Source organism: Meriones unguiculatus, chromosome 18 (genome assembly GCF_030254825.1).
Source record: "Meriones unguiculatus strain TT.TT164.6M chromosome 18, Bangor_MerUng_6.1, whole genome shotgun sequence".
NCBI lineage: Eukaryota > Metazoa > Chordata > Mammalia > Rodentia > Muridae > Meriones > Meriones unguiculatus.
This window is the reverse complement of record NC_083365.1, coordinates 17460313-17474986: the sequence shown is the minus strand read 5'-3', so window position 1 is coordinate 17474986 and position 14674 is coordinate 17460313. Positions and strand designations below refer to the sequence as shown.

Here is a 14674-nt window from a genome sequence, read left to right as displayed (position 1 = left end):
TGATGACACAGTCATCTCTAGCTTCATCTCTCAGTGTACACTGTGGATTGAGATTCAACACACGAGTGCCAAAGGGACACAGATGTCCAGATTCACAATTACAAAAGACTCCATGGAACAGTGGGTCCAGGAGGGCTTCCTCGGAAAACAGGTGACTGCTCTAGGGCACCAGGAACAGGTGGGCCTGGCCAGGCATTTGGTAAGTGTGTTGGACTGTGTGGTGACCATGAAAGCCAGGCAAAACTAGAATTCTTTTGATGTATCCTAAGGTTATAGAAAAAGCAATTAAGAGCTAACATGATGGATCAAAGAGTTTAGGCAAAGAAAAATGCCAGGAGAGAAAAGAATAAAGATGGATACAGATGCCACAAATCTGTGGCCAGAGAATTACATCAACAGATAATAAGTACAGAAGTTTGGGGGTGTTACAGGGACTCCCAATTCCCTGTGTCTAAAGATTATCTGAGGATTCTGGGTAAGAAACGTGCCAGGTGAGGCTCGGGGACAGGAACGCATGAGCAGAGCCACATGGAGAGTGGCAAAGAGTTGACTACAGCGACTTATATTCTAGAGATCAGCATCTATAGGTACTAAATGGCGCCTTCAGGGAAGGCGGTGGGTTGGAATCCAGAGCAAGCTGCTGCTGCTTGCTGTCAGAGGCATCCTGGCTGACGTTTTCCATGTCACAGTCCGGTTCTAGTCTACAGCAGTCACCAAACTAGATATCATTTCTGAAATTAAGGGAATAGAAACTGTGACGGGAGGAAGGAATAACCAATGTTTTCTGAGCATACATTGAAACTGAATCCTTTCGAAAGGAATATGTCAGAGAGGAGCTTGATGGAAGGGAAAATGTAAAGGGCAGGTTCGCCTGGTTCTTCCGAATGCTCGTAGGAATGCCTCTTTCTCTTCCTCACCATCATTCCTCCTGTATTCTCCTTCATGGCATCCAACTTGACTTGGAGCAAGAAAACAGGCCTGTGGCTCAGGTTTTCTCTGATTCAGACCACACAGATTAATCATCTCTCATCCCACATCATAGCTGCGGCCGGGTGGTTTTGCCTTGGTTGATTGTCTGGGCACGGGTAAGAGGCAGCCCCATTCTCCTTAGTGTTAATTTCATCTGTGTTAAGTGTGGCCATTTTTGTCAATGATCATGAAGTGAATCTCTGTGATTAGTCATTTAACTGTATGGTAATTACAAACTAAATAGTGTTTACAACAAACCCCTTGGTTAGGAGACAGAGTCTGTGTCAAATTATAGCCTGTGAAAATTACATAAATAAAAATTTGCATCTAGAAGGGCCCTTCACGAAAATTATAAAAAGATTGTATAATTTTTTTGTTTGCATTGCATTATAGTGGCTCTGTAATTGTCAAACCAATGAAAACTGGGTCTATAATGCTTTCTTTCCAAAATATTTTTTCTCATAACTACATTAACGGCACATATATATTATGAAAAACAACATTGGCAATTACATTGTTTCTCCACAGATTGGTGGGAAGTACCATAATGAACACAAAGCCCTGAGAATGCATTTGGTGAGCGAATGGTCAGGGCTGGCCCTGGTGGGGCATGCAGTGGAAAGATGGGCTGGCCTCTCCACTTCTCTCTGAGCCCAGAAGTTCCTCTCACCTCTGGGAAGAGCGTGACTTCTAATTTGGTCTGAATTTTCGAAAGCATTCGCTACTCTTTCTTCTATGACTGCTCAAGAAAAGAGCCACCCCCTCAATCCAAATAGAGAATCGTGAAATTTTCCAAAATGAGGGTTTTTAGCTTAAGCTCTTGAATTTGGACAATTGCCTAGAAAGCCTTTAATTTGTTTAAAGTAACCAAAAGAAAAGCTTTAAGCATCAAGATATTTTTTTCATTCTAAGGAAAAAAAAAAAAAAACAGAGACAGAACTCAGGGTGAAGCAGCACTGGATTTGGCTATGCCTGAGGGAGCGTAATCCATCAGCAGAGACAACGTAATTCACACTACCTGCTTCGTAGCGAGGGTGTCATTGAGGCTTACAAACTCGGGAGGATGCTATTCATTTGTCTTTAAAGCCACAACACTATTGAAGGACTCATTTTGTCCAGTTTTACTGGATACAAATACTACGATTCCTCTCTTTGAGAGTGTGAGCTGACTCCTTTTGCCTTGGTCCCCAGGTCCTCCCGCAGCCATCTTGTTTGTCCCCAAAGGCCGGTACTCATTCTGGAAATAAGTTCCCCTTCCTGAAGTTAACAGACCCAACATGCTAGCAACGAAGTATGTAACATTCCCCACAGTTGAACAGTGAGGAGGTGGTTGATTGCAACTGGGACATCTTTTAGAGAAGTCACAGATGGCACTTGTTCACTGATGCCCTCACATGGAATGCACCCATCAAATAATCACAGCATGCTCCCTTCTGCGTTTCAGGTTATAAAATTCCCAGCACATAGTAGATAGTTGATATTCAGTGCATAAGTAGGACAGCTAGCTTCCAGGAACCTCCCCTTATCTAAGTGGGGTCATATACACAGGCCATACTAATACAGTCTGGGGAGTTTCCTGGAATGAGTAGCTAGCATCAAAGCCTAAGTAAGGAAGTAACTGTGTCCAAGGAATTAAGAAAAGACCCACAGAAAGGCTGTGGCATGTAGTTATAAAGAGTGAACAGGTAGGTATGCTCTGAAAAGGAGCCTGGAAGAAATACACCCAAGGTCATGTGTGGGCTTGCAAGTTGGGGAGATAAGGTGAAGGCCTGGGGACCTGTGGCTCTGGGAAATGTTGACCGTGGCTGGGATCCAGAGGATGTCCGGTTGAGAGTGGCTAAGTGACACCTGGGAAGATCAACAGTTGCAAGGTGCTGACAGATAAGGAAGAGAGATTTTTTTTTTTAATAGATGACATGGTTTGATCTGGTGCAGTTGGGGTGTAAGGCTTCCCTGCCAAAGGGCAAATCTACCCCAAAAAGTGCCTCTTGATAAAAGAGAACTCAGATGAAAGTTACAGCAGTGTCCCCTACGATTAATGTAGACAAGGGTGCTTCTCCAGGCCTGAGATGGGTAGATACTCTGTCAGTTCGACTGGACTGAGAAATGGCTAGATAAGGAAGGCAGATCTCGAGGTGAGCTGCGGGGGCATTTCTAAGGACATTACGATCTGGGGGCTTCTGTCCTCATCCTGAATAGATCCAATAGTGGATTAAGAATTTAAATAGGCAGTAGAGCGGTGCTGGGGTCTGGATAGAAGAAGTGGGTAGCCGAAGCACTTCCCCAGGGGAGGGCTAAGCCTTGCCCTGTGCTCCCTTTATTGGCTGCCCCACTCTGCTTACTGCCCGGCATGATGTCTGGGGGCCTGGCTGCCATTCACCCTCATCTCAGGGTAGAGGGTGTGTGGAGACTAAGGCAGGATTGGTCTTCAGTAGGATTGGTCCTTTCTGAGTTCCTCTCCAGTGGAACTGGAGAACAACTGACACACTCTACACATGCTCCCTCTGCCCCGTTAGAGAGCTACTCGGCCATTCAGGGCAGAGGTGATGTGTTCTACATGACTAGCTTGTGATCCACCAAGGCTCTTGCCCTCACTCCCTAAGGAAGGTAACTCCTCTCACCACCAAGTAGCGAGACTTCTGGAATAGCCAAACAAGCCCTTGCTCCCTTAGGTTGCTTATTACCCCTTAATCACAGCAACAGAGAAGCAATTAACACAGTGACCCAGTAACTGTGACTGCACAACAAATTTGAAAACATAGGGACAGTGCCTCGTTTGAATTGGTTCTTTCCTACGTCTTACTGTTAAATTTTCCCACGTCGGTAAAATAATGGTAACAAGAACATATCTTTTCATATGTTTTTGACTTGTATGTCCCATTAAAACTTGGCAACTGTTTGTAGCCCCCTTATTTCGGCTTAATTGTGTTCTTTCAGTAAATGCTTGGGGTGGTGAGTCCAGAGACAGCATTTACAAATGAAGAAAGAGAGACCTTGAGGCTGGCCCATAGAGAGTGATGACGAGTTCGCTGTCGTTTGTACAAACTGAACGTGTGCTCGAAAAGCATATTTCATACGCAGGGAGCAGCGAAGTGTACTTGGAGAGTTTAGCGATTTGTTTTTTTTTTACAATATCACTTATAATTGCAGGTAGAAAGGCTTGTGCCGAGCCGAGCAGTACGATACTTTGTGAGTCGGTGGAGAACTAGAGCCAGCAGAAGGTGCTTCGTGTCCACTTCAGAATTCTGATTCTCGGCAAATTCAGATAGTGCATGATTCATCATGATTAATTGAATTTTACTTACTAGTTCTTTGTGGATATTTCTATCCTGGGAATCATTCAAGCCTGTGGATGAAATTTTTCATCAATCTTTTAAATTTTCTGCCCCACCCCCCCATCCACTGCCTTTATCTCTTTCTTCAAAAGCTTCTTCATTTAAAAACATGGGAAAGGGTGGACTACTTTCCTTCTAACTCCTTTTAGTCTTTCTAAGGACTCTATGCCTTGTTTACGATTAAACTGTAAGGTACTTAGACTGAATCACCTAAACTTTCTTCCTTTCTTGGCGAGTTGTATATTTGTATATGAAGCAAAGTAGTGCTTATGTAGGTCAGATGTCTTTATGTAAATCACAAAGGTGCGAGCCAGGGATCTGCAAGTGATAACTAGATTGTATTTACTGACTACCGCTTTCTTCAGGTATATTTACTGAGTACATTCTTTTCGGGTGTGAGACCAGTACTTACTTACTAAGACAGGACCTCATTATGTAGCCCATGCTGGCCTAAACTTGCTATGTAGTCAGACTGGCTCAGAGTTAGCAATCCTGCTCCCTCAGCCTCCCATGCCCTAGGGTTACAGGCTTGCACCCTGGATATCCACTTAAAACACTACCTGATTCCAAATTTGACACTCGGCATACATGGCCTGATAAAACATTTCACATCTAGCAGTTTAGGGCTTCTCCAGAACTACAGTTCCATAGACCATACTGAAAATGCCCAAGCCTGGTTTAGTACAGCTGAGCTGGGCCCAGGACTCTGCATTTTCACAAGCAATCCCGTATACATTCACACACATGCAAATGTAAATGTCACTTTCTCTAAAATCTTCCTCTTTGTGCCAGAAGCTTAGCACTTGTATATACCAAATACAGAATAGTAAAGAGGCTGAGACCCAAGATCAGAGTAGTTGGCCTTCAAGAAGTTCTTTTCTCTTGATTCTAGCCAGAGGCAGGGGATTAACTGCTGCTTTTTTTCCCCCTTGCCTTTTCTGAAAGGCAAACTTTATACTTAGACAAATTTCTTTCTGAAAATAGTTTCAAAGCCAATGTGTATGATGTCGGCAGAGCAGTGAGAGGAGGGAAAGAGAGGGAAGCTGTCTATTAGGGGATACATTTGCCATGAAAAATTTAAATAAAACAGTACATGAAGTTTGTGAAAGCTCGGTGTAAACTGAGTTTGGAGATCATAGTCTGAATGCACTCTCAACTAAGACGGAGTCGGGTAGACACAATAATACAATTTGCTACCAGACCGCTTGATTGGAAATAAATGAAAGAATTTTTAATATACTTTCAGACTGTGTTTTTCCTGTTTTCCTCGCTTTTGAAGTCCATTGAATTCTTAATGTTGATTTTCTACTTTTTTGTTTTAAAAATCCAGTCCACTAAAGTCTACAAAGCTGTTTCCGCCCAAGGCTAAGTCTGTTCTAGGTGAGCTAATCAATCAATTTCAACCCATTAGGAAAGTGCACTCAAATAAAAAGAATCCTAACCTTTTGATGGATTTGCTCCATGTTTGCTCAACACATATATTTTTTTTTTCTAATTGGCAAAATACCAAAAAGAGAAGCACTCTTACATTTTAGGAAAAGGAAACCATTCGGGTCCCTGAGAACCGTGCAGCATCTGGGGAAAATGCTTCTCAGATCTGGAACTATTGATCAAGCACAGCCTTCTTTGGTGGTGATGGCGTTATTTTTAATTAAATCTTTCTAACCCAAGTTGAAATGCCCCCATATTTGGGTTGCAGAGGAAATGCTTCTGAAAAGCAAACTGGGAAGAAGACACGGTGTTTGGCTGAACTGAACATCGACCTCTGCAGACACGTTTGCACTGAGCTTTTCAAAAACTTTTCTTCAGACGCGGGCCTACGGAATGGTGCGGGTCGCAGGATGTGACCCGTCTGAGTCCCTTGGGCTGTGATGTGATCAACCTTGCCTTACTGTAAACCAGTCAGCTGTGTAGAGACGAGGACATGATAGATGCTACATTTTGTGGACAGGGTCCTAACACGGAGGAATTTTTTTCTCTCTGACCTGTGAAGAGTGGTAGGATAGTCTAAGACAGAGTTGACAGGCCATCATCAAGCTGTCAGAGGTTTTTGTTTTGCCTCCAAATGCTGTTTCACAACTCCAGAGCCTAGACTGGCATGGGATTTGCTCAGTCTCTTGGTGCATTGCTCCCTCTCACCCCCCAATGGCTCCTTAACTAATGGTTGATTAAGTAGAGGAAGTAGCTGTTTCACTAAATTATGAAGAAAAAAACTATGTTTGCTTTAAATCAATTCTGTTGCTTCAAAGGTCAGAAGTAATAAAACATTAATGCATGTATTTGTCTTTTTCTTTTTTTTAGGTTCTGCCAAGACAGAATAATCTCCAAGGTATGAGACAGTATACTATTCCCCAATTGGTTGGCTAAATTCAGAATGAGAGTTGTCTTTAGATGTATTTTATTTTTCTGTTGGTGGTTAAGTGTGACACTCAAATGGTATCCTGAAGTGGGTATTGCTTTGCTGGTGATAATGGTGGATAGAGCATCCTACAAATATAATATGGCCAAATGAGACCAGAAGGGAGAGAGGGGCAGAGGAAGGGGGGAAAGGATAGAGAGGGAGGCTTTCTTGCTTGATTAGCTCTTTTATGAGACAGCAGACTTTTTGTCTCTGATATTCAAAGACAGAAGACAGCTTCTTTGTGAGCCGATGTATGTGGCAGGGCCCCACACCTCCACTGAAGCCTATTTTGGAAGAACTAAAAAGGAGAAGCCCTCCCTCATAGTCCTGACTCCTCAGCTGCATGGGGCCTCCTGTCCAACTCTGCAGGGCCACAGTAGGCAAGCTGTTTAACTTTCCGAGGTCTCCGCAAGGACACGCTGTTGCGGATGTACTAGCCATGTTACAGAACACAATAGGGACCCCATTTGATTCCACTCGAGGACGTGGGTGTAGAGGATGTGCGCCATCTGGTTTGTGAAGGCAGGAACTTGGTTTTTTTCAAAGGGCACACATCCAAGTTCTGTTTAATGCACATCACAAGGAAGAAGCAGAAGCAGCTTTGTTTATGATGAGAGCGGTGCTGAAGCTAATAAGACGGGGTATGTTTCCAGTGTGCAACGTTTCTCTGAAGCTACGTGTGTTTTCACTACATTTGGCCGCCTTGTCTTATTTGGAGGTTGGGTTTCCAATTGAAAAATTTAAAGCTCTCCATGTGTTAATTGGAAAATAGAGGCATCTTTGCCGTAGAGCATCTGGCTTCCTAGGTATTAATTATGGCTCCGTCTACACAGAGAGACTAGTATTTTTAATGTCTTCTCTTAGTCACCATGTTACTTTTCGAAACTGTTAGGTTTGCAGATCACAGAAAAGAAAACATAAGCTTAACTCGACTAGATATTGGGTGCTTTTTAAAAATATCTTTGTGCTAGCTGTGGCCGTGGCTGCTTGTACTCAAAATCGCTTTTTTAACCATTTTTTTATCCTTTGAAATTCTCATACAGTGTATATTTAGCACATTCTTTTCCATTTCCCCAACTCCTCTCAAGCCCTCCCTACCCACCTGACTTCACTTTCTTTCTCTCTCTTTAAAAGCAAAATTTAAAAAGGAAAAATGAAATAAAAAAGTTATATACACACACACACACACACACAAAACCCAAACAATCAGAGGAAAACATGGAGTCAACTCTGTTCCGACCAACCACTCCTGAACATGAGGCCTGCCCTGGAGTAGATATAACCAGTGTCACACCACTAAAGAAAAAGAGAAACAGAAAAATAGTAAAACGCCTTTTAGTGAAAGTCACAGTTTATAACAATAAATAGCAGCGCAATAGAAAGAACCTGCCTGACTTCCTATTGCTAATCATCATTGAATCATTAAAAAAAATTTATTTAAATAATAACAGAAACAGGGGCTAGAACATAGCCATCTCAACAGCAGTACAGAGCTAAATAGGGCTGCGTGAGAGTCGGAAAACCTGCTACCAAGGAATACTTCCTTGGACTTCCTACAGACGTTTTTTAACTCTTCTGTAGTACCAAACATGACTTGGGAAGCTATGATGCCCCGCAGTAACTGAAGGATCCTTCTGTATGTGTTCCACAAGTCAAGCTAGCACTGGTGCAGGAAACATCGTCACATGACACACAATCTCATTGAAGGTAATTACAGCCGTCACCATCAATCCAATTAAACGGGGTAACCAGCTCTAGGGAGCCGAAAGCAGCATTTCCTCTCTGACTAAATCCAGGATCGCAGATAAGGGTATGAGTGTGGATTTTAAGGATTTTCATGGTTTGAAATTCTTCCGTTCACAAAACAGATAATATTGAGAAAATAGGTGAGTGGAAAGAGATCAAATAATTGCAGACTTTTACGTTTTGCATTTAATGGTCAGCTTCTCATTTCTAACCAATGGGCTCTTTTGCTGTTAAGCACACTGGCTCTTGTCTCCCCTTCAATCTTAAAGTTCCCCCTTGCCCCTGAAAGGGGGTTCCTAAAGCGCATTTCATTCTCCCGGTTATGACTTCTGTTTCCCTGAGTGCTGATGAGTCTGCAGGCCGTGGCTGTCAGACCCTTTGTTGCTGTAGCAAATACCCAAGAGAGACAACCTAAGTGAAAAAAAAAAAAAGGTTCATTTCTGTCTCATGGTTTTAGATCATTAGTGCATGACAGTTCACATTAAGGTGTCCAGAGAGAGAGAGCAAAAGACAGAGACAGAGGCAGACAGAGAGAGAGGCTGCTCTTAATGTGTGTCTGTGTGTATATGATTGAAACTTTCTCCTTCCCATGGTGTCTCAGCCTATGCCATGGTGCCCTCCTAGTCACTCCGCCCCGGGAACCCCTGTAGTGTTACACAGGACTGTGTTTTAAATGATCTCTTAGTTTTGTCCCAATCTCATCAGGTTGACAATTGAAGTTAACCACTGTAGCCAAATTACTCTCATTTTTTTCGGTTTCTTTTTTTTTTTTTTTTCCTAACTTTTAAAGAAAGACGTATTATCTGTATGTGGGTGTGCCTGCAGATGAGGGTGTCCTAGCACCTGGAGATGGAGTTAGGGATGGTTGTGAGTCATCTGATAAGGGTGCTGGTAACCCATATCTGAGCCATTCCCTGCAAGAGCAGAGGTCATTGTTAACCATGGGACCGTCCATCTCTCCAGTCCTTTTCTAACTAGACATGCACTCTCTCAAGTGGCTACACCTCTACCTCAGCTTTCACAAAGATACCATTTGCATCCTGGTGTTTTGGCAACGTCTGAGACTATGACCATGACCTGGAAGCAGGAGGTGGGTTAAAGAACTCAGTGAAAGCTACATGAAAGGGGGAAGAGAGGAACCTCCATGAAAACTAAGATTAAGTTTCTTATCTGCGTAATAGTATAAAGATCAGGAAGGAAGTTAATTTGCTTTAAAGATGGAGGAGACATTTCCTACACCTCTGTGAGTATCGACTTCACGTGCAGAAGTTTTGCTGAAGTTGCTGCTGCAGAATGTCATTCCTAAAAGGAGTCAGGAATCTATCTGGTCATATAACCTTATGCAGAAATAGAACCTAGAAAGTCTTCAGCTACTTCTTGAAAGCAGTAGAGGGAACCTGTCTTCTCCTTTACAGAGAACTAGGGAGAAGTTCTCTAATATCTCCAGTCAAAAGAAGATAATTGCCCCGGGTATACTGGCACTTGGCCCAGGATGAGACTGTGTGCATAGTTGTGAATATTTGGAATTCTATTAATGTGCAACATACACTCAAAAAGTGTCCAGGTTTATCTTGAGTTCAGAGGGTGTGGTCTTTAAATCTTTTCTAAAACTCTGATTTTAGAGAGAACTGGATGGATTTGATGATAGGGCCTTTAACAGGCTGCAAGACAATACTGGCTATAAGACGCGTTCCTTGGGTTTGGGATGTAGTCCCGAGGAGGAAATGTTTGCTCAGCACGGGCAAAGCCCTGGGTTCAATCCTCAGCAATGGTGAGATTTTTTTTAACTGTTGTTTATCACTCACTCTAACATTAAGTAAGCAGGAGAGAAGTACATTGTTTCCGAAGGTCAGCAGAAGAAAATCACAGGGCTGTGCAGCCTCAGGAGGGAAATGAAGTGTCCTTGATGGAACTAGAGGGAAAACCCTCCACAGTCGCTCACTGTGAAGGCTGGTGACAACAGCTCAATTCCTCATGCATGGACCAGCACACAGGCTACTCAAGTGTCCTCAGAACATGCCATCTGCCTTCCCCACAGTATGCGATCTGAGTGAAAGAGAATATAGAAGAGACCGAAAGCAACAAAGAAGGTGTTATGCTCAATCACTCTGTTCTCTGACACCAGCTGGCTGACTGATTATTTCAATTCTGATGCCAGCTCACAGAGCCAACATAAACTTCAGGGTGAGCAGTCAGACCTATACGACTAGGCCGGCTTCAGAAGCCACACAGGAAGCACTGAGCTTCAGAGAGTAAATACCATGCCCCTCCCCTCAGCCCGGCTTGTCCCTTCAGCAATTTGTCAAAATCACAGAAAGTGTGAAGTGCTTTATTTACTGCTGGGAACAAGTGGAGAGGTGGAAGGTGGTATGAAGGCCAAGGAAGGAGCTCTCCGGTACCTTCCCATTCGACCATTCCCCAACACCGCCAATAAGCATCTACCTGCAACCTCATGAGCCCTCATTGCCCAGGTTTTGTTTAATAGATATTTTGGCACATCAGTATGATTTAATAGATCATTGATCAGCAGTTAGTAATGTAATCTCCAGCTGCTCACTCTTTCTGAAGATTGAAAGTGTGGCTAAAAGTACCAAGCTCTGGACCAACAAGCCAAGTTCTTGCTTGCTGAACACTAATCCTTATCACGAGGTTTTCTGGGGCATGCTAAAACTTGTCTCATTACGCTGGAAGAAATTTCATTTATGGAGTAAATACTCAGGACCCAATTAGTCTAGAAAAGGGATGAATTCTAACCACAGAGGGCACCCTGGGAAAAAGGGGCAGAATGCTCCCTATGGGCTGAGCAGATGATGATCCAAGTGGAGGGAAAGAGAGTGAAAATAAGGCTATTCTCATATTAAAGGACATTTTTTTTTTAAGAGTTGGCTTCCCTGAGAAGCCAGGAGCTTCCAAGAATCTGTGTCAGGTTCTGGAACAAAACCAAGATATCTCTCTTCTTATTTCATAATGCTATAGTATCTTTAGTGGAATATAACCATCACTTCTGCTGCATCTTGTGGGCACACAGCCTAAGCCTGGCGTGTTGAAGGAAGAAGCTACAAAGACATGAAACCAAGAAGCAGAAGCCTAGAAAGATGGCTCTATCTCTAACCATGAAATTTCTTCCTTTCTTTTTAAATGTTTCTCGCAAATCTGGTATCCTCCTGAGTAAGGTTTAAACACAATAAAAATGTGAACTCTTAGCTAGAGGACAGCATGCTCTCTGATTACATTCTTGAAACGATACCTGAATGTGTGAGCTACGGAAAGACAAGCCTGCTCAGGATCCTACACTGGAGCCCTCGGGTCTAACTGTGTCCCACTGAGACTTCTCAAGCTATCCCTGTCAATGAGAGAATCAGGAGGCACAGGCCTGGCCCCTGACATGCTCCTGCAAAGTTGTAAAGGACATAATATCTAAAGCAAAGAGTTGACATGCAGCGTGTCTGCTGGTGCTGAGATCGCCACACGTCTAAGGAAACACCAGGTGGTGTGATCCTTTTAAAAGGTCTTGGCCTGGGGAGATGGCTCATTCTGTAAAATGCTTGCTATGTAAGCCTGAGGACCTGAGTTCCGGTCCCCAGCCCTCTGGTAAGGCCATGTGTGTGTTTATGCACTCTACTGAAGGACAAAGATGGGAAGATGCTGGGGCCCACTGGCCAGTAAATCCAGCCAATCGGTGAGTTTCAGATTCAGTAGCAGGTCCAGCTTCAAAAAAGGGGATAGTAAAAAGATTGAGGACAGATTTTGATCTCAATGTCTCTCATGTCCCCAGAGTCATCCTCCACCATTTTTACTTCATGTGCAAATATGCCCACACATACACATAGGAGAGAGATAAGACAGGGGTACAGGGTAAAAAGGGAGCCCTGTGTTTCCACTGAGGTCAAGAGCCTGAGAAAAGTCAATTTATGGGGTAAGAAAGCATATATATAATATATATATGACAGTAGTTTTCATCCCCTTTACTACCATAGCCTATTTTTATTTTCCATTAATTCCATATATCAATAGTCAACCAAGGTCTAAAATTACTGACTGGAAAACTGCAGGAATGAGTCAGTCATAACATTAAACTGCCCTAGTCTGAGTAAAATGATAACCTCTTCTGCTCTCCTGCTGTAATTCAGCCAGGATGTGGGTTGCTTCTTTGTCCAGCATGTGTTTAGCCCAGCGAATCCACCACATAGGAACTACCCTCCTGTTAATCAGTCAGCAGCCTGCTGAGCTTTTAGATCAACTGTCTATTTACTGCAGTGCTTGTCTTCAAGTAATTCTCATTTACTTAATAATATCCCCAAAGCACAAGAGCAGAGGCTGATGGGGAATTCAAGGACAGAAGAACCTGGGAAGAGCTTCTTTTAAGCAAAAAGGGGAGGGGCAGATTATTTTCAATTTTATAAGGAAACCAAAGCAATTGTATGATGAAGTATCTAAGACCTAAAACATTGTTGTTGATCTCTTTTGGTACCTAATTTATCAATTAAGCTTCCTCAAAAGATTTTATGTATAGGATATATTGGTACTATTTGTAATGCCACATGCCTCTTGGATCCTGGAATGGTCTCTCTGAGAACAAGTGGGTCCTACTGGATGTTAAATGGTACCTGATCCCCCCAAACATTCCATCACTACAAACTCTAATGGATACCCATAATGGTTTCTACTGCATGGTGCTTTAGAACTGATTGTATGGTCAGACCCCACACAGGGCATGCAATTAATGAGCAATCTTAGCCATTCCCTACTCTCTTTACTTGAGATAAACTAAGGCCTCTTAAGGTAAGTGACTGTACCAAGGTTATACGTAAAGCTAGCAGCAGCAGCCATTTGAATTCTAAAGCACTTGAATCGTTGTTCCTTTCTATCTGCCTACTCCACTGAGAGCTTGGTACAGTATTCGTCTGTTGTCATAAATAAACATCTGCCTATCTTTTATTTAAAACAAATAAGCATGTAGTGTGTTTGGAGTGGAAGTACTTCTGACTTAGAAGAAAAGTGCTAAGGTTCTGGGGAAAACATTTTCATTGAGTAGGACAGAGCCAACAGGATGTCACTTCCACACAGCGTGTCTTACAGATGACCTACTCTGTGCTTTTGAGCCTTGTAGATGCAGGACGGGGTGTGTGGGTGGGCACATTGACATCACACTTTTTGACCTGCTAAGTATTAATGAAGATCTGGAAAGGGATCACGAATGTCTGAAGGGAGAAGCTGGTGCATAAGAGATCATTCTGCAGACAGGCAGAAGTCTAGGGCAGTGGCAAGCATATGGGGGGCTTCTGCCAAGCATTTCTCTGGCTGCTGTTTTTCTGTCTCTTTTCTCCATTTTATTCCCTTTTCAGGACTCTTTGGCTGTTATAATTTGGCCTCAGAGAATGTAGTATTTTCTCTACCCTCAAGGTTATTTAGAACTTCTCCAGTTTACATGTAAACAAAGCCTGGAAAGGTTCCCCTGTGTGCCAAGGGGGAGAAGACATGGATTCCCTGCCATTTCCTTAAAGATTATCACAGCAATTGTGCTCAGATGACTTTGTCTATAGGCCACAAGTCACTAATCCATGAACTGGCTTCCTCGTGCTTGGTCACTGGCAATTATCTTTCCTAGATAATAGGTGACGGTTTAGAGACAAAGAACTAGGCTCATTCCTGTGCAAGGGGTGGCTTTCCCTGCAGAGTGGAATGTTCATCTGTAAACGAATGTGAGAAAAATGAATGCCTTCTTTACCTCTTCTGAAGAGCAGGGAACAATTCTACAATACCAAATTTATGAGATATCTGTTCAAATTGCAACACCACCAACTACTATCAGGAAAGAGAGTGAGGCAGCATCTGTTTTACTTTCCCCTTATTTCTTTCAGGATTTATTTCAAAGGAGCAAGTTGTCAAGAACTCACAAGCATCGAACAGAGCTCTCTCAGTTTTAGGTGTGCACATATATGTTATTATTTCCAGTACATGGGTATTACTTACAAATCGTAGAAGTCCCTTCATGTAACTTCTCTGTGTGTCCACATTCACGAAGAGTTTGGCGCCTGAGTCCTACCTGCTAGCATTACATCATCTTAGTGCTTCCAGTACAACTGAATGAACTGTGCGCACTGAGTCTGAGCTGTTTCCCTTGAGTTCCATTATAATCTCTAAGTGTCTCCTCCAACAAAAAGCTATGTGTCATCAGAAAGTCATCATAGAATAACTTACTCCTTGTGATACTAAGGGATAC

At 42.9% G+C, this 14674-nt stretch overlaps 1 protein-coding gene across 3 annotated transcripts in view; it reads left to right on the top strand.

The window, feature by feature from the left end:
- Window positions 1–14674, top strand: part of Sema6d (semaphorin 6D) — a 558098-nt gene that overhangs the window by 375224 nt on the left and 168200 nt on the right. For all 3 annotated transcript variants that reach the window (XM_060371734.1, XM_060371732.1, XM_060371733.1), the window contains one exon: window positions 6606–6633. The gene's annotated coding sequence lies outside the window, so the exon portion shown is untranslated. The remainder of the gene's footprint in view (window positions 1–6605; window positions 6634–14674) is intronic.